This window comes from Toxotes jaculatrix, chromosome 10, assembly GCF_017976425.1.
Source record: "Toxotes jaculatrix isolate fToxJac2 chromosome 10, fToxJac2.pri, whole genome shotgun sequence".
In the NCBI taxonomy this organism is placed as follows: domain Eukaryota; kingdom Metazoa; phylum Chordata; class Actinopteri; family Toxotidae; genus Toxotes; species Toxotes jaculatrix.
The window spans coordinates 10424445-10450761 of NC_054403.1; positions in this window are offsets into that span (position 1 = coordinate 10424445).

Genomic DNA, 26317 nt, shown 5'->3' on the forward strand with positions numbered 1-26317 from the left:
AAAAATTTTTTGACTTTTTTTGGCCGAAAAAAACGCCTTAGTATACTATGACGTTTTTTATGACATTTTGAGGTAAAAAAAAATTGTGACTTTTTTTAGCCGATTTTGACGCCTTACTATACTATGACGTTTTTTATGACATTTTGAGGTCAAAAAAAATTTGGACTTTTTTTGCCCGAAAAAAACGCCTTACTATACTATGACGTTTTTTATGACATTTTGAGGTCAAAAAATTTTTTGACTTTTTTTGGCCGAAAAAAACGCCTTAGTATACTATGACGTTTTTTATGACATTTTGAGGTCAAAAAAAATTTTGACTTTTTTTGCCCGAAAAAAACGCCTTACTATACTATGACGTTTTTTATGACATTTTGAGGTCAAAAAAAATTTGGACTTTTTTTGCCCGAAAAAAACGCCTTACTATACTATGACGTTTTTTATGACATTTTGAGGTCAAAAAATTTTTTGACTTTTTTTGGCCGAAAAAAACGCCTTACTATACTATGACGTTTTTTATGACATTTTGAGGTCAAAAAAAATTTGGACTTTTTTTGGCCGAAAAAAACGCCTTAGTATACTATGACGTTTTTTATGACATTTTGAGGTCAAAAATTTTTTTGACATTTATTGGCCGATTTTGACGCCTTACTATACTATGACGTTTTTTATGACATTTTGAGGTCAAAAAAAATTGTGACTTTTTTTGCCCGAAAAAAACGCCTTACTATACTATGACGTTTTTTATGACATTTTGAGGTCAAAAAAAATTTTGACTTTTTTTGCCCGAAAAAAACGCCTTACTATACTATGACGTTTTTTATGACATTTTGAGGTCAAAAAAAATTTTGACTTTTTTTGCCCGAAAAAAACGCCTTACTATACTATGACGTTTTTTATGACATTTTGAGGTCAAAAAAAATTGTGACTTTTTTTGCCCGAAAAAAACGCCTTACTATACTATGACGTTTTTTATGACATTTTGAGGTCAAAAAAAATTTGGACTTTTTTTGCCCGAAAAAAACGCCTTACTATACTATGACGTTTTTTATGACATTTTGAGGTCAAAAAAAATTTGGACTTTTTTTGCCCGAAAAAAACGCCTTACTATACTATGACGTTTTTTATGACATTTTGAGGTCAAAAAATTTTTTGACTTTTTTTGGCCGAAAAAAACGCCTTACTATACTATGACGTTTTTTATGACATTTTGAGGTCAAAAAAAATTTGGACTTTTTTTGGCCGATTTTGACGCCTTACTATACTATGACGTTTTTTATGACATTTTGAGGTCAAAAAAATTTTTGACTTTTTTTGCCCGAAAAAAACGCCTTACTATACTATGACGTTTTTTATGACATTTTGAGGTCAAAAAAAATTTGGACTTTTTTTGGCCGAAAAAAACGCCTTAGTATACTATGACGTTTTTTATGACATTTTGAGGTCAAAAATTTTTTTGACTTTTTTTGGCCGATTTTGACGCCTTACTATACTATGACGTTTTTTATGACATTTTGAGGTCAAAAAAAATTGTGACTTTTTTTGCCCGAAAAAAACACCTTACTATACTATGACGTTTTTTATGACATTTTGAGGTCAAAAAATTTTTTGACTTTTTTTGCCCGAAAAAAACGCCTTAGTATACTATGACGTTTTTTATGACATTTTGAGGTAAAAAAAAATTGTGACTTTTTTTAGCCGATTTTGACGCCTTACTATACTATGACGTTTTTTATGACATTTTGAGGTCAAAAAAAATTTTGGCTTTTTTTGGCCGAAAAAAACGCCTTAGTATACTATGACGTTTTTTATGACATTTTGAGGTCAAAAAAAATTGTGACTTTTTTTGCCCGAAAAAAACGCCTTACTATACTATGACGTTTTTTATGACATTTTGAGGTCAAAAAAAATTTGGACTTTTTTTGGCCGATTTTGACGCCTTACTATACTATGACGTTTTTTATGACATTTTGAGGTCAAAAAATTTTTTGACTTTTTTTGGCCGAAAAAAACGCCTTACTATACTATGACGTTTTTTATGACATTTTGAGGTCAAAAAAAATTTGGACTTTTTTTGCCCGAAAAAAACGCCTTACTATACTATGACGTTTTTTATGACATTTTGAGGTCAAAAAAAATTTGGACTTTTTTTGCCCGAAAAAAACGCCTTACTATACTATGACGTTTTTTATGACATTTTGAGGTCAAAAAAAATTTGGACTTTTTTTGCCCGAAAAAAACGCCTTACTATACTATGACGTTTTTTATGACATTTTGAGGTCAAAAAAAATTTGGACTTTTTTTGCCCGAAAAAAACGCCTTACTATACTATGACGTTTTTTATGACATTTTGAGGTCAAAAAAAATTTGGACTTTTCTTGGCCGAAAAAAACGCCTTACTATACTATGACGTTTTTTATGACATTTTGAGGTCAAAAAAAATTTGGACTTTTTTTGGCCCAAAAAAACGCCTTACTATACTATGACGTTTTTTATGACATTTTGAGGTCAAAAAAAATTTGGACTTTTTTTGCCCGAAAAAAACGCCTTACTATACTATGACTTTTTTTATGACATTTTGAGGTCAAAAAAAATTGTGACTTTTTTTAGCCGATTTTGACGCCTTACTATACTATGACGTTTTTTATGACATTTTGAGGTCAAAAAAAATTTGGACTTTTTTTGCCCGAAAAAAACGCCTTACTATACTATGACGTTTTTTATGACATTTTGAGGTCAAAAAAAATTTGGACTTTTTTTGCCCGAAAAAAACGCCTTACTATACTATGACGTTTTTTATGACATTTTGAGGTCAAAAAAAATTTTGACTTTTTTTGGCCGATTTTGACGCCTTACTATACTATGACGTTTTTTCTGACATTTTGAGGTCAAAAAAAATTTGGACTTTTCTTGGCCGAAAAAAACGCCTTACTATACTATGACGTTTTTTATGACATTTTGAGGTCAAAAAAAATTTGGACTTTTTTTGGCCCAAAAAAACGCCTTACTATACTATGACGTTTTTTATGACATTTTGAGGTCAAAAAAAATTTGGACTTTTTTTGCCCGAAAAAAACGCCTTACTATACTATGACTTTTTTTATGACATTTTGAGGTCAAAAAAAATTGTGACTTTTTTTAGCCGATTTTGACGCCTTACTATACTATGACGTTTTTTATGACATTTTGAGGTCAAAAAAAATTTGGACTTTTTTTGCCCGAAAAAAACGCCTTACTATACTATGACGTTTTTTATGACATTTTGAGGTCAAAAAAAATTTGGACTTTTTTTGCCCGAAAAAAACGCCTTACTATACTATGACGTTTTTTATGACATTTTGAGGTCAAAAAAAATTTGGACTTTTTTTGGCCGATTTTGACGCCTTACTATACTATGACGTTTTTTATGACATTTTGAGGTCAAAAAATTTTTTGACTTTTTTTGCCCGAAAAAAACGCCTTACTATACTATGACGTTTTTTATGACATTTTGAGGTCAAAAAAAATTTTGACTTTTTTTGCCCGAAAAAAACGCCTTACTATACTATGACGTTTTTTATGACATTTTGAGGTCAAAAAAAATTGTGACTTTTTTTGCCCGAAAAAAACGCCTTACTATACTATGACGTTTTTTATGACATTTTGAGGTCAAAAAAAATTTGGACTTTTTTTGGCCGATTTTGACGCCTTACTATACTATGACGTTTTTTATGACATTTTGAGGTCAAAAAATTTTTTGACTTTTTTTGGCCGAAAAAAACGCCTTACTATACTATGACGTTTTTTATGACATTTTGAGGTCAAAAAAAATTTGGACTTTTTTTGCCCGAAAAAAACGCCTTACTATACTATGACGTTTTTTATGACATTTTGAGGTCAAAAAAAATTTGGACTTTTTTTGCCCGAAAAAAACGCCTTACTATACTATGACGTTTTTTATGACATTTTGAGGTCAAAAAAAATTTGGACTTTTTTTGCCCGAAAAAAACGCCTTACTATACTATGACGTTTTTTATGACATTTTGAGGTCAAAAAAAATTTTGACTTTTTTTGGCCGATTTTGACGCCTTACTATACTATGACGTTTTTTATGACATTTTGAGGTCAAAAAAAATTTGGACTTTTTTTGCCCGAAAAAAACGCCTTACTATACTATGACGTTTTTTATGACATTTTGAGGTCAAAAATTTTTTTGACATTTATTGGCCGATTTTGACGCCTTACTATACTATGACGTTTTTTATGACATTTTGAGGTCAAAAAAAATTTGGACTTTTTTTGCCCGAAAAAAACGCCTTACTATACTATGACGTTTTTTATGACATTTTGAGGTCAAAAAAAATTTTGACTTTTTTTGCCCGAAAAAAACGCCTTACTATACTATGACGTTTTTTATGACATTTTGAGGTCAAAAAAAATTTGGACTTTTTTTGCCCGAAAAAAACGCCTTACTATACTATGACGTTTTTTATGACATTTTGAGGTCAAAAATTTTTTTGACTTTTTTTGCCCGAAAAAAACGCCTTAGTATACTATGACGTTTTTTATGACATTTTGAGGTCAAAAAATTTTTTGACTTTTTTTGGCCGAAAAAAACGCCTTACTATACTATGACGTTTTTTATGACATTTTGAGGTCAAAAAATTTTTTGACTTTTTTTGGCCGAAAAAAACGCCTTAGTATACTATGACGTTTTTTATGACATTTTGAGGTAAAAAAAAATTGTGACTTTTTTTAGCCGATTTTGACGCCTTACTATACTATGACGTTTTTTATGACATTTTGAGGTCAAAAAAAATTTGGACTTTTTTTGCCCGAAAAAAACGCCTTACTATACTATGACGTTTTTTATGACATTTTGAGGTCAAAAAAAATTTTGACTTTTTTTGCCCGAAAAAAACGCCTTACTATACTATGACGTTTTTTATGACATTTTGAGGTCAAAAAAAATTTGGACTTTTTTTGGCCGATTTTGACGCCTTACTATACTATGACGTTTTTTATGACATTTTGAGGTCAAAAAATTTTTTGACTTTTTTTGCCCGAAAAAAACGCCTTACTATACTATGACGTTTTTTATGACATTTTGAGGTCAAAAAAAATTTGGACTTTTTTTGCCCGAAAAAAACGCCTTACTATACTATGACGTTTTTTATGACATTTTGAGGTCAAAAAAAATTTGGACTTTTTTTGCCCGAAAAAAACGCCTTACTATACTATGACGTTTTTTATGACATTTTGAGGTCAAAAAATTTTTTGACTTTTTTTGGCCGAAAAAAAACGCCTTACTATACTATGACGTTTTTTATGACATTTTGAGGTCAAAAAATTTTTTGACTTTTTTTGGCCGAAAAAAACGCCTTAGTATACTATGACGTTTTTTATGACATTTTGAGGTAAAAAAAAATTGTGACTTTTTTTAGCCGATTTTGACGCCTTACTATACTATGACGTTTTTTATGACATTTTGAGGTCAAAAAAAATTTGGACTTTTTTTGCCCGAAAAAAACGCCTTACTATACTATGACGTTTTTTATGACATTTTGAGGTCAAAAAAAATTTTGACTTTTTTTGCCCGAAAAAAACGCCTTACTATACTATGACGTTTTTTATGACATTTTGAGGTCAAAAAAAATTTGGACTTTTTTTGGCCGATTTTGACGCCTTACTATACTATGACGTTTTTTATGACATTTTGAGGTCAAAAAATTTTTTGACTTTTTTTGCCCGAAAAAAACGCCTTACTATACTATGACGTTTTTTATGACATTTTGAGGTCAAAAAAAATTTGGACTTTTTTTGCCCGAAAAAAACGCCTTACTATACTATGACGTTTTTTATGACATTTTGAGGTCAAAAAAAATTTGGACTTTTTTTGCCCGAAAAAAACGCCTTACTATACTATGACGTTTTTTATGACATTTTGAGGTCAAAAAAAATTTGGACTTTTTTTGCCCGAAAAAAACGCCTTACTATACTATGACGTTTTTTATGACATTTTGAGGTCAAAAAAAATTTTGACTTTTTTTGGCCGATTTTGACGCCTTACTATACTATGACGTTTTTTATGACATTTTGAGGTCAAAAAAAATTTGGACTTTTCTTGGCCGAAAAAAACGCCTTACTATACTATGACGTTTTTTATGACATTTTGAGGTCAAAAAAAATTTGGACTTTTTTTGGCCCAAAAAAACGCCTTACTATACTATGACGTTTTTTATGACATTTTGAGGTCAAAAAAAATTTTGACTTTTTTTGCCCGAAAAAAACGCCTTACTATACTATGACTTTTTTTATGACATTTTGAGGTCAAAAAAAATTTGGACTTTTTTTGCCCGAAAAAAACGCCTTACTATACTATGACGTTTTTTATGACATTTTGAGGTCAAAAAAAATTTGGACTTTTTTTGCCCGAAAAAAACGCCTTACTATACTATGACGTTTTTTATGACATTTTGAGGTCAAAAAAAATTTGGACTTTTTTTGCCCGAAAAAAACGCCTTACTATACTATGACGTTTTTTATGACATTTTGAGGTCAAAAAAAATTTGGACTTTTTTTGGCCGATTTTGACGCCTTACTATACAATGACGTTTTTTATGACATTTTGAGGTCAAAAAAATTTTTGACTTTTTTTGCCCGAAAAAAACGCCTTACTATACTATGACGTTTTTTATGACATTTTGAGGTCAAAAAAAATTTTGGCTTTTTTTGGCCGAAAAAAACGCCTTAGTATACTATGACGTTTTTTATGACATTTTGAGGTAAAAAAAAATTGTGACTTTTTTTAGCATATTTTGACGCCTTACTATACTATGACGTTTTTTATGACATTTTGAGGTCAAAAAAAATTTGGACTTTTTTTGGCCGATTTTGACGCCTTACTATACAATGACGTTTTTTATGACATTTTGAGGTCAAAAAAAATTTGGACTTTTTTTGCCCGAAAAAAACGCCTTACTATACTATGACGTTTTTTATGACATTTTGAGGTCAAAAAAATTTTGGACTTTTTTTGCCCGAAAAAAACGCCTTACTATACTATGACGTTTTTTATGACATTTTGAGGTCAAAAAAAATTTGGACTTTTTTTGGCCGATTTTGACGCCTTACTATACAATGACGTTTTTTATGACATTTTGAGGTCAAAAAAAATTTTGACTTTTTTTGCCCGAAAAAAACGCCTTACTATACTATGACGTTTTTTATGACATTTTGAGGTCAAAAAAAATTTGGACTTTTTTTGCCCGAAAAAAACGCCTTACTATACTATGACGTTTTTTATGACATTTTGAGGTCAAAAAAAATTTGGACTTTTTTTGCCCGAAAAAAACGCCTTACTATACTATGACGTTTTTTATGACATTTTGAGGTAAAAAAAAATTTGGACTTTTTTTGGCCGATTTTGACGCCTTAGTATACAATGACGTTTTTTATGACATTTTGAGGTCAAAAAAAATTTGGACTTTTTTTGCCCGAAAAAAAACGCCTTACTATACTATGACGTTTTTTATGACATTTTGAGGTCAAAAAAATTTTTGACTTTTTTTGCCCGAAAAAAACGCCTTACTATACTATGACGTTTTTTATGACATTTTGAGGTCAAAAAAAATGTTGACTTTTTTTGGCCGAAAAAAACGCCTTACTATACTATGACGTTTTTTATGACATTTTGAGGTCAAAAAAAATTGTGACTTTTTTTGCCCGAAAAAAAACGCCTTACTATACTATGACGTTTTTTATGACATTTTGAGGTCAAAAAATTTTTTGACTTTTTTTGGCCGAAAAAAACGCCTTACTATACTATGACGTTTTTTATGACATTTTGAGGTCAAAAAATTTTTTGACTTTTTTTGGCCGAAAAAAACGCCTTAGTATACTATGACGTTTTTTATGACATTTTGAGGTAAAAAAAAATTGTGACTTTTTTTAGCCGATTTTGACGCCTTACTATACTATGACGTTTTTTATGACATTTTGAGGTCAAAAAAAATTTTGACTTTTTTTGCCCGAAAAAAACGCCTTACTATACTATGACGTTTTTTATGACATTTTGAGGTCAAAAAAAATTTTGACTTTTTTTGCCCGAAAAAAACGCCTTACTATACTATGACGTTTTTTATGACATTTTGAGGTCAAAAAAAATTTGGACTTTTTTTGGCCGATTTTGACGCCTTACTATACTATGACGTTTTTTATGACATTTTGAGGTCAAAAAATTTTTTGACTTTTTTTGCCCGAAAAAAACGCCTTACTATACTATGACGTTTTTTATGACATTTTGAGGTCAAAAAAAATTTGGACTTTTTTTGCCCGAAAAAAACGCCTTACTATACTATGACGTTTTTTATGACATTTTGAGGTCAAAAAAAATTGTGACTTTTTTTGCCCGAAAAAAACGCCTTACTATACTATGACGTTTTTTATGACATTTTGAGGTCAAAAAAAATTTGGACTTTTTTTGGCCGAAAAAAACGCCTTACTATACTATGACGTTTTTTATGACATTTTGAGGTCAAAAAAAATTTTGGCTTTTTTTGGCCGAAAAAAACGCCTTAGTATACTATGACGTTTTTTATGACATTTTGAGGTAAAAAAAAATTGTGACTTTTTTTAGCCGATTTTGACGCCTTACTATACTATGACGTTTTTTATGACATTTTGAGGTCAAAAAAAATTTGGACTTTTTTTGCCCGAAAAAAACGCCTTACTATACTATGACGTTTTTTATGACATTTTGAGGTCAAAAAAAATTTGGACTTTTTTTGCCCGAAAAAAACGCCTTACTATACTATGACGTTTTTTATGACATTTTGAGGTCAAAAAAAATTTGGACTTTTTTTGGCCGATTTTGACGCCTTACTATACTATGACGTTTTTTATGACATTTTGAGGTCAAAAAATTTTTTGACTTTTTTTGCCCGAAAAAAACGCCTTACTATACTATGACGTTTTTTATGACATTTTGAGGTCAAAAAAAATTTGGACTTTTTTTGCCCGAAAAAAACGCCTTACTATACTATGACGTTTTTTATGACATTTTGAGGTCAAAAAAAATTGTGACTTTTTTTGCCCGAAAAAAACGCCTTACTATACTATGACGTTTTTTATGACATTTTGAGGTCAAAAAAAATTTGGACTTTTTTTGGCCGATTTTGACGCCTTACTATACTATGACGTTTTTTATGACATTTTGAGGTCAAAAAATTTTTTGACTTTTTTTGGCCGAAAAAAACGCCTTACTATACTATGACGTTTTTTATGACATTTTGAGGTCAAAAAATTTTTTGACTTTTTTTGGCCGAAAAAAACGCCTTACTATACTATGACGTTTTTTATGACATTTTGAGGTCAAAAAAAATTTGGACTTTTTTTGCCCGAAAAAAACGCCTTACTATACTATGACGTTTTTTATGACATTTTGAGGTCAAAAAAAATTTGGACTTTTTTTGCCCGAAAAAAACGCCTTACTATACTATGACGTTTTTTATGACATTTTGAGGTCAAAAAATTTTTTGACTTTTTTTGGCCGAAAAAAACGCCTTAGTATACTATGACGTTTTTTATGACATTTTGAGGTAAAAAAAAATTGTGACTTTTTTTAGCCGATTTTGACGCCTTACTATACTATGACGTTTTTTATGACATTTTGAGGTCAAAAAAAATTTGGACTTTTTTTGCCCGAAAAAAACGCCTTACTATACTATGACGTTTTTTATGACATTTTGAGGTCAAAAAATTTTTTGACTTTTTTTGGCCGAAAAAAACGCCTTAGTATACTATGACGTTTTTTATGACATTTTGAGGTAAAAAAAAATTGTGACTTTTTTTAGCCGATTTTGACGCCTTACTATACTATGACGTTTTTTATGACATTTTGAGGTCAAAAAAAATTGTGACTTTTTTTGCCCGAAAAAAACGCCTTACTATACTATGACGTTTTTTATGACATTTTGAGGTCAAAAAAAATTGTGACTTTTTTTGCCCGAAAAAAACGCCTTACTATACTATGACGTTTTTTATGACATTTTGAGGTCAAAAAAAATTGTGACTTTTTTTGCCCGAAAAAAACGCCTTACTATACTATGACGTTTTTTATGACATTTTGAGGTCAAAAAAAATTTGGACTTTTTTTGGCCGATTTTGACGCCTTACTATACTATGACGTTTTTTATGACATTTTGAGGTCAAAAAATTTTTTGACTTTTTTTGCCCGAAAAAAACGCCTTACTATACTATGACGTTTTTTATGACATTTTGAGGTCAAAAAAAATTTTGACTTTTTTTGCCCGAAAAAAACGCCTTACTATACTATGACGTTTTTTATGACATTTTGAGGTCAAAAAAAATTGTGACTTTTTTTGCCCGAAAAAAACGCCTTACTATACTATGACGTTTTTTATGACATTTTGAGGTCAAAAAAAATGTTGACTTTTTTTGCCCGAAAAAAACGCCTTACTATACTATGACGTTTTTTATGACATTTTGAGGTCAAAAAAATTTTGGACTTTTTTTGGCCGAAAAAAACGCCTTACTATACTATGACGTTTTTTATGACATTTTGAGGTCAAAAAAATTTGGACTTTTTTTAGCTGATTTTGACGCCTTACTATACTATGACGTTTTTTATGACATTTTGAGGTCAAAAAAAATTTGGACTTTTTTTGGCCGAAAAAAACGCCTTACTATACTATGACGTTTTTTATGACATTTTGAGGTCAAAAAAATTTTTGACTTTTTTTGCCCGAAAAAAACGCCTTACTATACTATGACGTTTTTTATGACATTTTGAGGTCAAAAAAAATTTGGACTTTTTTTGCCCGAAAAAAACGCCTTACTATACTATGACGTTTTTTATGACATTTTGAGGTCAAAAAAAATTTGGACTTTTTTTGCCCGAAAAAAACGCCTTACTATACTATGACGTTTTTTATGACATTTTGAGGTCAAAAAAAATTTGGACTTTTTTTGCCCGAAAAAAACGCCTTACTATACTATGACGTTTTTTATGACATTTTGAGGTCAAAAAAAATTTGGACTTTTTTTGCCCGAAAAAAACGCCTTACTATACTATGACGTTTTTTATGACATTTTGAGGTCAAAAAAAATTTTGACTTTTTTTGCCCGAAAAAAACGCCTTACTATACTATGACGTTTTTTATGACATTTTGAGGTCAAAAAAAATTTGGACTTTTTTTGCCCGAAAAAAACGCCTTACTATACTATGACGTTTTTTATGACATTTTGAGGTCAAAAATTTTTTTGACTTTTTTTGGCCGAAAAAAACGCCTTAGTATACTATGACGTTTTTTATGACATTTTGAGGTAAAAAAAAATTGTGACTTTTTTTGCCCGAAAAAAACGCCTTACTATACTATGACGTTTTTTATGACATTTTGAGGTCAAAAAAAATTTGGACTTTTTTTGCCCGAAAAAAACGCCTTACTATACTATGACGTTTTTTATGACATTTTGAGGTCAAAAAAAATTTGGACTTTTTTTGCCCGAAAAAAACGCCTTACTATACTATGACGTTTTTTATGACATTTTGAGGTCAAAAAATTTTTTGACTTTTTTTGGCCGAAAAAAACGCCTTAGTATACTATGACGTTTTTTATGACATTTTGAGGTAAAAAAAAATTGTGACTTTTTTTAGCCGATTTTGACGCCTTACTATACTATGACGTTTTTTATGACATTTTGAGGTCAAAAAAAATTTGGACTTTTTTTGCCCGAAAAAAACGCCTTACTATACTATGACGTTTTTTATGACATTTTGAGGTCAAAAAATTTTTTGACTTTTTTTGGCCGAAAAAAACGCCTTAGTATACTATGACGTTTTTTATGACATTTTGAGGTAAAAAAAAATTGTGACTTTTTTTAGCCGATTTTGACGCCTTACTATACTATGACGTTTTTTATGACATTTTGAGGTCAAAAAAAATTTTGACTTTTTTTGCCCGAAAAAAACGCCTTACTATACTATGACGTTTTTTATGACATTTTGAGGTCAAAAAATTTTTTGACTTTTTTTGGCCGAAAAAAACGCCTTAGTATACTATGACGTTTTTTATGACATTTTGAGGTCAAAAAAAATTTGGACTTTTTTTGCCCGAAAAAAACGCCTTACTATACTATGACGTTTTTTATGACATTTTGAGGTCAAAAAAAATTTGGACTTTTTTTGCCCGAAAAAAACGCCTTACTATACTATGACGTTTTTTATGACATTTTGAGGTCAAAAAATTTTTTGACTTTTTTTGGCCGAAAAAAACGCCTTACTATACTATGACGTTTTTTATGACATTTTGAGGTCAAAAAAAATTTTGACTTTTTTTGGCCGAAAAAAACGCCTTAGTATACTATGACGTTTTTTATGACATTTTGAGGTCAAACATTTTTTTGACATTTATTGGCCGATTTTGACGCCTTACTATACTATGACGTTTTTTATGACATTTTGAGGTCAAAAAAAATTGTGACTTTTTTTGCCCGAAAAAAACGCCTTACTATACTATGACGTTTTTTATGACATTTTGAGGTCAAAAAAAATTTTGACTTTTTTTGCCCGAAAAAAACGCCTTACTATACTATGACGTTTTTTATGACATTTTGAGGTCAAAAAAAATTTTGACTTTTTTTGCCCGAAAAAAACGCCTTACTATACTATGACGTTTTTTATGACATTTTGAGGTCAAAAAAAATTTGGACTTTTTTTGCCCGAAAAAAACGCCTTACTATACTATGACGTTTTTTATGACATTTTGAGGTCAAAAAAAATTTGGACTTTTTTTGCCCGAAAAAAACGCCTTACTATACTATGACGTTTTTTATGACATTTTGAGGTCAAAAAAAATTTGGACTTTTTTTGCCCGAAAAAAACGCCTTACTATACTATGACGTTTTTTATGACATTTTGAGGTCAAAAAATTTTTTGACTTTTTTTGGCCGAAAAAAACGCCTTACTATACTATGACGTTTTTTATGACATTTTGAGGTCAAAAAAAATTTTGACTTTTTTTGGCCGAAAAAAACGCCTTAGTATACTATGACGTTTTTTATGACATTTTGAGGTCAAAAATTTTTTTGACATTTATTGGCCGATTTTGACGCCTTACTATACTATGACGTTTTTTATGACATTTTGAGGTCAAAAAAAATTGTGACTTTTTTTGCCCGAAAAAAACGCCTTACTATACTATGACGTTTTTTATGACATTTTGAGGTCAAAAAAAATTTGGACTTTTTTTGCCCGAAAAAAACGCCTTACTATACTATGACGTTTTTTATGACATTTTGAGGTCAAAAAAAATTTGGACTTTTTTTGGCCGATTTTGACGCCTTACTATACTATGACGTTTTTTATGACATTTTGAGGTCAAAAAAATTTTTGACTTTTTTTGCCCGAAAAAAACGCCTTACTATACTATGACGTTTTTTATGACATTTTGAGGTCAAAAAAAATTTGGACTTTTTTTGGCCGAAAAAAACGCCTTAGTATACTATGACGTTTTTTATGACATTTTGAGGTCAAAAATTTTTTTGACTTTTTTTGGCCGATTTTGACGCCTTACTATACTATGACGTTTTTTATGACATTTTGAGGTCAAAAAAAATTTGGACTTTTCTTGGCCGAAAAAAACGCCTTACTATACTATGACGTTTTTTATGACATTTTGAGGTCAAAAAAAATTTGGACTTTTTTTGGCCCAAAAAAACGCCTTACTATACTATGACGTTTTTTATGACATTTTGAGGTCAAAAAAAATTTTGACTTTTTTTGCCCGAAAAAAACGCCTTACTATACTATGACTTTTTTTATGACATTTTGAGGTCAAAAAAAATTTGGACTTTTTTTGCCCGAAAAAAACGCCTTACTATACTATGACGTTTTTTATGACATTTTGAGGTCAAAAAAAATTTGGACTTTTTTTGCCCGAAAAAAACGCCTTACTATACTATGACGTTTTTTATGACATTTTGAGGTCAAAAAAAATTTGGACTTTTTTTGCCCGAAAAAAACGCCTTACTATACTATGACGTTTTTTATGACATTTTGAGGTCAAAAAAAATTTGGACTTTTTTTGGCCGATTTTGACGCCTTACTATACAATGACGTTTTTTATGACATTTTGAGGTCAAAAAAATTTTTGACTTTTTTTGCCCGAAAAAAACGCCTTACTATACTATGACGTTTTTTATGACATTTTGAGGTCAAAAAAAATTTTGGCTTTTTTTGGCCGAAAAAAACGCCTTAGTATACTATGACGTTTTTTATGACATTTTGAGGTAAAAAAAAATTGTGACTTTTTTTAGCATATTTTGACGCCTTACTATACTATGACGTTTTTTATGACATTTTGAGGTCAAAAAAAATTTGGACTTTTTTTGGCCGATTTTGACGCCTTACTATACAATGACGTTTTTTATGACATTTTGAGGTCAAAAAAAATTTGGACTTTTTTTGCCCGAAAAAAACGCCTTACTATACTATGACGTTTTTTATGACATTTTGAGGTCAAAAAAATTTTGGACTTTTTTTGCCCGAAAAAAACGCCTTACTATACTATGACGTTTTTTATGACATTTTGAGGTCAAAAAAAATTTGGACTTTTTTTGGCCGATTTTGACGCCTTACTATACAATGACGTTTTTTATGACATTTTGAGGTCAAAAAAAATTTTGACTTTTTTTGCCCGAAAAAAACGCCTTACTATACTATGACGTTTTTTATGACATTTTGAGGTCAAAAAAAATTTGGACTTTTTTTGCCCGAAAAAAACGCCTTACTATACTATGACGTTTTTTATGACATTTTGAGGTCAAAAAAAATTTGGACTTTTTTTGCCCGAAAAAAACGCCTTACTATACTATGACGTTTTTTATGACATTTTGAGGTAAAAAAAAATTTGGACTTTTTTTGGCCGATTTTGACGCCTTAGTATACAATGACGTTTTTTATGACATTTTGAGGTCAAAAAAAATTTGGACTTTTTTTGCCCGAAAAAAAACGCCTTACTATACTATGACGTTTTTTATGACATTTTGAGGTCAAAAAAATTTTTGACTTTTTTTGCCCGAAAAAAACGCCTTACTATACTATGACGTTTTTTATGACATTTTGAGGTCAAAAAAAATGTTGACTTTTTTTGGCCGAAAAAAACGCCTTACTATACTATGACGTTTTTTATGACATTTTGAGGTCAAAAAAAATTGTGACTTTTTTTGGCCGAAAAAAACGCCTTACTATACTATGACGTTTTTTATGACATTTTGAGGTCAAAAAAAATTTTGGCTTTTTTTGGCCGAAAAAAACACCTTAGTATACTATGACGTTTTTTATGACATTTTGAGGTAAAAAAAAATTGTGACTTTTTTTAGCCGATTTTGACGCCTTACTATACTATGACGTTTTTTATGACATTTTGAGGTCAAAAAAAATGTGGACTTTTTTTGGCCGAAAAAAACGCCTTACTATACTATGACGTTTTTTATGACATTTTGAGGTCAAAAAAAATTTGGACTTTTTTTGGCCGATTTTGACGCCTTACTATACTATGACGTTTTTTATGACATTTTGAGGTCAAAAAAAATTTGGACTTTTTTTGCCCGAAAAAAACGCCTTACTATACTATGACGTTTTTTATGACATTTTGAGGTCAAAAATTTTTTTGACTTTTTTTGCCCGAAAAAAACGCCTTACTATACTATGACGTTTTTTATGACATTTTGAGGTCAAAAAAAATTTGGACTTTTTTTGGCCGAAAAAAACGCCTTACTATACTATGACGTTTTTTATGACATTTTGAGGTCAAAAAAAATTTGGACTTTTTTTGCCCGAAAAAAACGCCTTACTATACTATGACGTTTTTTATGACATTTTGAGGTCAAAAAAAATTTTGACTTTTTTTGCCCGAAAAAAACGCCTTACTATACTATGACGTTTTTTATGACATTTTGAGGTCAAAAAAAATTTGGACTTTTTTTGCCCGAAAAAAACGCCTTACTATACTATGACGTTTTTTATGACATTTTGAGGTCAAAAAAAATTTTGACTTTTTTTGCCCGAAAAAAACGCCTTACTATACTATGACGTTTTTTATGACATTTTGAGGTCAAAAAAAATTTGGACTTTTTTTGGCCGATTTTGACGCCTTACTATACTATGACGTTTTTTATGACATTTTGAGGTCAAAAAATTTTTTGACTTTTTTTGCCCGAAAAAAACGCCTTACTATACTATGACGTTTTTTATGACATTTTGAGGTCAAAAAAAATTTGGACTTTTTTTGCCCGAAAAAAACGCCTTACTATACTATGACGTTTTTTATGACATTTTGAGGTCAAAAAAAATTTGGACTTTTTTTGCCCGAAAAAAACGCCTTACTATACTATGACGTTTTTTATGACATTTTGAGGTCAAAAAAAATTTGGACTTTTTTTGCCCGAAAAAAACGCCTTACTATACTATGACGTTTTTTATGACATTTTGAGGTCAAAAAAAATTTTGACTTTTTTTGGCCGATTTTGACGCCTTACTATACTATGACGTTTTTTATGACATTTTGAGGTCAAAAAAAATTTGGACTTTTCTTGGCCGAAAAAAACGCCTTACTATACTATGACGTTTTTTATGACATTTTGAGGTCAAAAAAAATTTGGACTTTTTTTGGCCCAAAAAAACGCCTTACTATACTATGACGTTTTTTATGACATTTTGAGGTCAAAAAAAATTTTGACTTTTTTTGCCCGAAAAAAACGCCTTACTATACTATGACTTTTTTTATGACATTTTGAGGTCAAAAAAAATTTGGACTTTTTTTGCCCGAAAAAAACGCCTTACTATACTATGACGTTTTTTATGACATTTTGAGGTCAAAAAAAATTTGGACTTTTTTTGCCCGAAAAAAACGCCTTACTATACTATGACGTTTTTTATGACATTTTGAGGTCAAAAAAAATTTGGACTTTTTTTGCCCGAAAAAAACGCCTTACTATACTATGACGTTTTTTATGACATTTTGAGGTCAAAAAAAATTTGGACTTTTTTTGGCCGATTTTGACGCCTTACTATACAATGACGTTTTTTATGACATTTTGAGGTCAAAAAAATTTTGGACTTTTTTTGCCCGAAAAAAACGCCTTACTATACTATGACGTTTTTTATGACATTTTGAGGTCAAAAAAAATTTTGGCTTTTTTTGGCCGAAAAAAACGCCTTAGTATACTATGACGTTTTTTATGACATTTTGAGGTAAAAAAAAATTGTGACTTTTTTTAGCATATTTTGACGCCTTACTATACTATGACGTTTTTTATGACATTTTGAGGTCAAAAAAAATTTGGACTTTTTTTGGCCGATTTTGACGCCTTACTATACAATGACGTTTTTTATGACATTTTGAGGTCAAAAAAAATTTGGACTTTTTTTGCCCGAAAAAAACGCCTTACTATACTATGACGTTTTTTATGACATTTTGAGGTCAAAAAAATTTTGGACTTTTTTTGCCCGAAAAAAACGCCTTACTATACTATGACGTTTTTTATGACATTTTGAGGTCAAAAAAAATTTGGACTTTTTTTGGCCGATTTTGACGCCTTACTATACAATGACGTTTTTTATGACATTTTGAGGTCAAAAAAAATTTTGACTTTTTTTGCCCGAAAAAAACGCCTTACTATACTATGACGTTTTTTATGACATTTTGAGGTCAAAAAAAATTTTGACTTTTTTTGCCCGAAAAAAACGCCTTACTATACTATGACGTTTTTTATGACATTTTGAGGTCAAAAAAAATTTGGACTTTTTTTGCCCGAAAAAAACGCCTTACTATACTATGACGTTTTTTATGACATTTTGAGGTCAAAAAATTTTTTGACTTTTTTTGCCCGAAAAAAACGCCTTACTATACTATGACGTTTTTTATGACATTTTGAGGTCAAAAAAAATTTGGACTTTTTTTGCCCGAAAAAAACGCCTTACTATACTATGATGTTTTTTATGACATTTTGAGGTCAAAAAAATTTTGACTTTTTTTGGCCGAAAAAAACGCCTTAGTATACTATGACGTTTTTTATGACATTTTGAGGTCAAAAAAAATTTTGGCTTTTTTTGGCCGAAAAAAACCCCTTAGTATACTATGACGTTTTTTATGACATTTTGAGGTAAAAAAAAATTGTGACTTTTTTTAGCCGATTTTGACGCCTTACTATACTATGACGTTTTTTATGACATTTTGAGGTCAAAAAAAATGTGGACTTTTTTTGGCCGAAAAAAACGCCTTACTATACTATGACGTTTTTTATGACATTTTGAGGTCAAAAAAAATTTGGACTTTTTTTGGCCGATTTTGACGCCTTACTATACTATGACGTTTTTTATGACATTTTGAGGTCAAAAAAAATTTGGACTTTTTTTGCCCGAAAAAAACGCCTTACTATACTATGACGTTTTTTATGACATTTTGAGGTCAAAAATTTTTTTGACTTTTTTTGCCCGAAAAAAACGCCTTACTATACTATGACGTTTTTTATGACATTTTGAGGTCAAAAAAAATTTGGACTTTTTTTGGCCGAAAAAAACGCCTTACTATACTATGACGTTTTTTATGACATTTTGAGGTCAAAAAAAATTTGGACTTTTTTTGCCCGAAAAAAACGCCTTACTATACTATGACGTTTTTTATGACATTTTGAGGTCAAAAAAAATTTGGACTTTTTTTGCCCGAAAAAAACGCCTTACTATACTATGACGTTTTTTATGACATTTTGAGGTCAAAAAAAATTTGGACTTTTTTTGCCCGAAAAAAACGCCTTACTATACTATGACGTTTTTTATGACATTTTGAGGTAAAAAAAAATTTTGACTTTTTTTGCCCGAAAAAAACGCCTTACTATACTATGACGTTTTTTATGACATTTTGAGGTCAAAAATTTTTTTGACATTTTTTGGCCGATTTTGACGCCTTACTATACTATGACGTTTTTTATGACATTTTGAGGTCAAAAATTTTTTTGACATTTTTTGGCCGATTTTGACGCCTTACTATACTATGACGTTTTTTATGACATTTTGAGGTCAAAAAAATTTTTGACTTTTTTTGCCCGAAAAAAACGCCTTACTATACTATGACGTTTTTTATGACATTTTGAGGTCAAAAAATTTTTTGACTTTTTTTGCCCGAAAAAAACGCCTTACTATACTATGACGTTTTTTATGACATTTTGAGGTCCAAAAAAATTTTGACTTTTTTTGGCCGAAAAAAAACGCCTTACTATACTATGACGTTTTTTATGACATTTTGAGGTCAAAAAAAATTGTGACTTTTTTTGCCCGAAAAAAACGCCTTACTATACTATGACGTTTTTTATGACATTTTGAGGTCAAAAAAAATGTTGACTTTTTTTGCCCGAAAAAAACGCCTTACTATACTATGACGTTTTTTATGACATTTTGAGGTCAAAAAAATTTTGGACTTTTTTTGGCCGAAAAAAACGCCTTACTATACTATGACGTTTTTTATGACATTTTGAGGTCAAAAAAATTTGGACTTTTTTTAGCTGATTTTGACGCCTTACTATACTATGACGTTTTTTATGACATTTTGAGGTCAAAAAAAATTTGGACTTTTTTTGGCCGAAAAAAACGCCTTACTATACTATGACGTTTTTTATGACATTTTGAGGTCAAAAAAATTTTTGACTTTTTTTGCCCGAAAAAAACGCCTTACTATACTATGACGTTTTTTATGACATTTTGAGGTCAAAAAAAATTTGGACTTTTTTTGCCCGAAAAAAACGCCTTACTATACTATGACGTTTTTTATGACATTTTGAGGTCAAAAAAAATTTGGACTTTTTTTGCCCGAAAAAAACGCCTTACTATACTATGACGTTTTTTATGACATTTTGAGGTCAAAAAAAATTTTGACTTTTTTTGCCCGAAAAAAACGCCTTACTATACTATGACGTTTTTTATGACATTTTGAGGTCAAAAAAAATTTGGACTTTTTTTGCCCGAAAAAAACGCCTTACTATACTATGACGTTTTTTATGACATTTTGAGGTCAAAAAAAATTTGGACTTTTTTTGCCCGAAAAAAACGCCTTACTATACTATGACGTTTTTTATGACATTTTGAGGTCAAAAAAAATTTGGACTTTTTTTGCCCGAAAAAAACGCCTTACTATACTATGACGTTTTTTATGACATTTTGAGGTCAAAAATTTTTTTGACTTTTTTTGGCCGAAAAAAACGCCTTAGTATACTATGACGTTTTTTATGACATTTTGAGGTAAAAAAAAATTGTGACTTTTTTTGCCCGAAAAAAACGCCTTACTATACTATGACGTTTTTTATGACATTTTGAGGTCAAAAAAAATTTGGACTTTTTTTGCCCGAAAAAAACGCCTTACTATACTATGACGTTTTTTATGACATTTTGAGGTCAAAAAATTTTTTGACTTTTTTTGGCCGAAAAAAACGCCTTAGTATACTATGACGTTTTTTATGACATTTTGAGGTAAAAAAAAATTGTGACTTTTTTTAGCCGATTTTGACGCCTTACTATACTATGACGTTTTTTATGACATTTTGAGGTCAAAAAAAATTTTGACTTTTTTTGGCCGAAAAAAACGCCTTAGTATACTATGACGTTTTTTATGACATTTTGAGGTCAAAATTTTTTTTGACATTTATTGGCCGATTTTGACGCCTTACTATACTATGACGTTTTTTATGACATTTTGAGGTCAAAAAAAATTTGGACTTTTTTTGCCCGAAAAAAACGCCTTACTATACTATGACGTTTTTTATGACATTTTGAGGTCAAAAAAAATTTGGACTTTTTTTGCCCGAAAAAAACGCCTTACTATACTATGACGTTTTTTATGACATTTTGAGGTCAAAAAATTTTTTGACTTTTTTTGCCCGAAAAAAACGCCTTACTATACTATGACGTTTTTTATGACATTTTGAGGTCAAAAAAAATTTGGACTTTTTTTGCCCGAAAAAAACGCCTTACTATACTATGACGTTTTTTATGACATTTTGAGGTCAAAAAAAATTTTGACTTTTTTTGGCCGAAAAAAACGCCTTAGTATACTATGACGTTTTTTATGACATTTTGAGGTCAAAAATTTTTTTGACATTTATTGGCCGATTTTGACGCCTTACTATACTATGACGTTTTTTATGACATTTTGAGGTCAAAAAAAATTTGGACTTTTTTTGCCCGAAAAAAACGCCTTACTATACTATGACGTTTTTTATGACATTTTGAGGTCAAAAAAAATTTTGACTTTTTTTGGCCGAAAAAAACGCCTTAGTATACTATGACGTTTTTTATGACATTTTGAGGTCAAAAATTTTTTTGACATTTATTGGCCGATTTTGACGCCTTACTATACTATGACGTTTTTTATGACATTTTGAGGTCAAAAAAAATTTGGACTTTTTTTGCCCGAAAAAAACGCCTTACTATACTATGACGTTTTTTATGACATTTTGAGGTCAAAAAAAATTTGGACTTTTTTTGCCCGAAAAAAACGCCTTACTATACTATGACGTTTTTTATGACATTTTGAGGTCAAAAAATTTTTTGACTTTTTTTGCCCGAAAAAAAACGCCTTACTATACTATGACGTTTTTTATGACATTTTGAGGTCAAAAAAAATTTGGACTTTTTTTGCCCGAAAAAAACGCCTTACTATACTATGACGTTTTTTATGACATTTTGAGGTCAAAAAAAATTTTGACTTTTTTTGGCCGAAAAAAACGCCTTAGTATACTATGACGTTTTTTATGACATTTTGAGGTCAAAAATTTTTTTGACATTTATTGGCCGATTTTGACGCCTTACTATACTATGACGTTTTTTATGACATTTTGAGGTCAAAAAAAATTTTGACTTTTTTTGCCCGAAAAAAACGCCTTACTATACTATGACGTTTTTTATGACATTTTGAGGTCAAAAAAAATTTGGACTTTTTTTGCCCGAAAAAAACGCCTTACTATACTATGACGTTTTTTATGACATTTTGAGGTCAAAAAAAATTTTGACTTTTTTTGGCCGATTTTGACGCCTTACTATACTATGACGTTTTTTATGACATTTTGAGGTCAAAAAAAATTTGGACTTTTTTTGCCCGAAAAAAACGCCTTACTATACTATGACGTTTTTTATGACATTTTGAGGTCAAAAAAATTTTGGACTTTTTTTGCCCGAAAAAAACGCCTTACTATACTATGACGTTTTTTATGACATTTTGAGGTCAAAAAAAATTTTGACTTTTTTTGCCCGAAAAAAACGCCTTACTATACTATGACGTTTTTTATGACATTTTGAGGTCAAAAAAAATTTTGACTTTTTTTGCCCGAAAAAAACGCCTTAGTATACTATGACGTTTTTTATGACATTTTGAGGTCAAAAATTTTTTTGACATTTATTGGCCGATTTTGACGCCTTACTATACTATGACTTTTTTTATGACATTTTGAGGTCAAAAAAAATTTGGACTTTTTTTGCCCGAAAAAAACGCCTTACTATACTATGACGTTTTTTATGACATTTTGAGGTCAAAAAAAATTTTGACTTTTTTTGCCCGAAAAAAACGCCTTACTATACTATGACGTTTTTTATGACATTTTGAGGTCAAAAAAAATTTGGACTTTTTTTGGCCGATTTTGACGCCTTACTATATTATGACGTTTTTTATGACATTTTGAGGTCAAAAAATTTTTTGACTTTTTTTGGCCGAAAAAAACGCCTTACTATACTATGACGTTTTTTATGACATTTTGAGGTCAAAAAAAATTTTGACTTTTTTTGCCCGAAAAAAACGCCTTACTATACTATGACGTTTTTTATGACATTTTGAGGTCAAAAAAAATTTTGACTTTTTTTGGCCGATTTTGACGCCTTACTATACTATGACGTTTTTTATGACATTTTGAGGTCAAAAAAAATTTGGACTTTTTTTGCCCGAAAAAAACGCCTTACTATACTATGACGTTTTTTATGACATTTTGAGGTCAAAAAAATTTTTGACTTTTTTTGCCCGAAAAAAACGCCTTACTATACTATGACGTTTTTTATGACATTTTGAGGTCAAAACATTTTTTGACTTTTTTTGGCCGAAAAAAACGCCTTACTATACTATGACGTTTTTTATGACATTTTGAGGTCAAAAAAAATTTGGACTTTTTTTGCCCGAAAAAAACGCCTTAGTATACTATGACGTTTTTTATGACATTTTGAGGTCAAAAATTTTTTTGACATTTATTGGCCGATTTTGACGCCTTACTATACTATGACGTTTTTTATGACATTTTGAGGTCAAAAAAAATTTGGACTTTTTTTGGCCGAAAAAAACGCCTTACTATACTATGACGTTTTTTATGACATTTTGAGGTCAAAAAAAATTTGGACTTTTTTTGGCCGATTTTGACGCCTTACTATACTATGACGTTTTTTATGACATTTTGAGGTAAAAAAAAATTTGGACTTTTTTTGCCCGAAAAAAACGCCTTACTATACTATGACGTTTTTTATGACATTTTGAGGTCAAAAAAAATTTGGACTTTTTTTGGCCGATTTTGACGCCTTACTATACTATGACGTTTTTTATGACATTTTGAGGTCAAAAAAATTTTTGACTTTTTTTGCCCGAAAAAAACGCCTTACTATACTATGACGTTTTTTATGACATTTTGAGGTCAAAAAAAATTTGGACTTTTTTTGCCCGAAAAAAACGCCTTACTATACTATGACGTTTTTTATGACATTTTGAGGTCAAAAAATTTTTTGACTTTTTTTGCCCGAAAAAAACGCCTTACTATACTATGACGTTTTTTATGACATTTTGAGGTCAAAAAAAATTTGGACTTTTTTTGCCCGAAAAAAACGCCTTACTATACTATGACGTTTTTTATGACATTTTGAGGTCAAAAAAATTTTGACTTTTTTTGGCCGAAAAAAACGCCTTAGTATACTATGACGTTTTTTATGACATTTTGAGGTCAAAAATTTTTTTGACATTTATTGGCCGATTTTGACGCCTTACTATACTATGACGTTTTTTATGACATTTTGAGGTCAAAAAAAATTTGGACTTTTTTTGGCCGAAAAAAACGCCTTACTATACTATGACGTTTTTTATGACATTTTGAGGTCAAAAAAAATTTTGACTTTTTTTGCCCGAAAAAAACGCCTTACTATACTATGACGTTTTTTATGACATTTTGAGGTCAAAAAAAATTTTGACTTTTTTTGGCCGATTTTGACGCCTTACTATACTATGACGTTTTTTATGACATTTTGAGGTCAAAAAAAATTTGGACTTTTTTTGCCCGAAAAAAACGCCTTACTATACTATGACGTTTTTTATGACATTTTGAGGTCAAAAAAATTTTTGACTTTTTTTGCCCGAAAAAAACGCCTTACTATACTATGACGTTTTTTATGACATTTTGAGGTCAAAAAAAATTTTGACTTTTTTTGCCCGAAAAAAACGCCTTACTATACTATGACGTTTTTTATGACATTTTGAGGTCAAAAAAAATTTTGACTTTTTTTGCCCGAAAAAAACGCCTTAGTATACTATGACGTTTTTTATGACATTTTGAGGTCAAAAATTTTTTTGACATTTATTGGCCGATTTTGACGCCTTACTATACTATGACTTTTTTTTATGACATTTTGAGGTCAAAAAAAATTTGGACTTTTTTTGCCCGAAAAAAACGCCTTACTATACTATGACGTTTTTTATGACATTTTGAGGTCAAAAAAAATTTTGACTTTTTTTGCCCGAAAAAAACGCCTTACTATACTATGACGTTTTTTATGACATTTTGAGGTCAAAAAAAATTTGGACTTTTTTTGGCCGATTTTGACGCCTTACTATATTATGACGTTTTTTATGACATTTTGAGGTCAAAAAATTTTTTGACTTTTTTTGGCCGAAAAAAACGCCTTACTATACTATGACGTTTTTTATGACATTTTGAGGTCAAAAAAAATTTTGACTTTTTTTGCCCGAAAAAAACGCCTTACTATACTATGACGTTTTTTATGACATTTTGAGGTCAAAAAAAATTTTGACTTTTTTTGGCCGATTTTGACGCCTTACTATACTATGACGTTTTTTATGACATTTTGAGGTCAAAAAAAATTTGGACTTTTTTTGCCCGAAAAAAACGCCTTACTATACTATGACGTTTTTTATGACATTTTGAGGTCAAAAAAATTTTTGACTTTTTTTGCCCGAAAAAAACGCCTTACTATACTATGACGTTTTTTATGACATTTTGAGGTCAAAAAATTTTTTGACTTTTTTTGGCCGAAAAAAACGCCTTACTATACTATGACGTTTTTTATGACATTTTGAGGTCAAAAAAAATTTGGACTTTTTTTGCCCGAAAAAAACGCCTTAGTATACTATGACGTTTTTTATGACATTTTGAGGTCAAAAATTTTTTTGACATTTATTGGCCGATTTTGACGCCTTACTATACTATGACGTTTTTTATGACATTTTGAGGTCAAAAAAAATTTGGACTTTTTTTGGCCGAAAAAAACGCCTTACTATACTATGACGTTTTTTATGACATTTTGAGGTCAAAAAAAATTTGGACTTTTTTTGGCCGATTTTGACGCCTTACTATACTATGACGTTTTTTATGACATTTTGAGGTAAAAAAAAATTTGGACTTTTTTTGCCCGAAAAAAACGCCTTACTATACTATGACGTTTTTTATGACATTTTGAGGTCAAAAAAAATTTGGACTTTTTTTGGCCGATTTTGACGCCTTACTATACTATGACGTTTTTTATGACATTTTGAGGTCAAAAAAATTTTTGACTTTTTTTGCCCGAAAAAAACGCCTTACTATACTATGACGTTTTTTATGACATTTTGAGGTCAAAAAAAATTTGGACTTTTTTTGCCCGAAAAAAACGCCTTACTATACTATGACGTTTTTTATGACATTTTGAGGTCAAAAAATTTTTTGACTTTTTTTGCCCGAAAAAAACGCCTTACTATACTATGACGTTTTTTATGACATTTTGAGGTCAAAAAAAATTTGGACTTTTTTTGCCCGAAAAAAACGCCTTACTATACTATGACGTTTTTTATGACATTTTGAGGTCAAAAAAATTTTGACTTTTTTTGGCCGAAAAAAACGCCTTAGTATACTATGACGTTTTTTATGACATTTTGAGGTCAAAAAAAATTTGGACTTTTTTTGGCCGATTTTGACGCCTTACTATACTATGACGTTTTTTATGACATTTTGAGGTCAAAAAATTTTTTGACTTTTT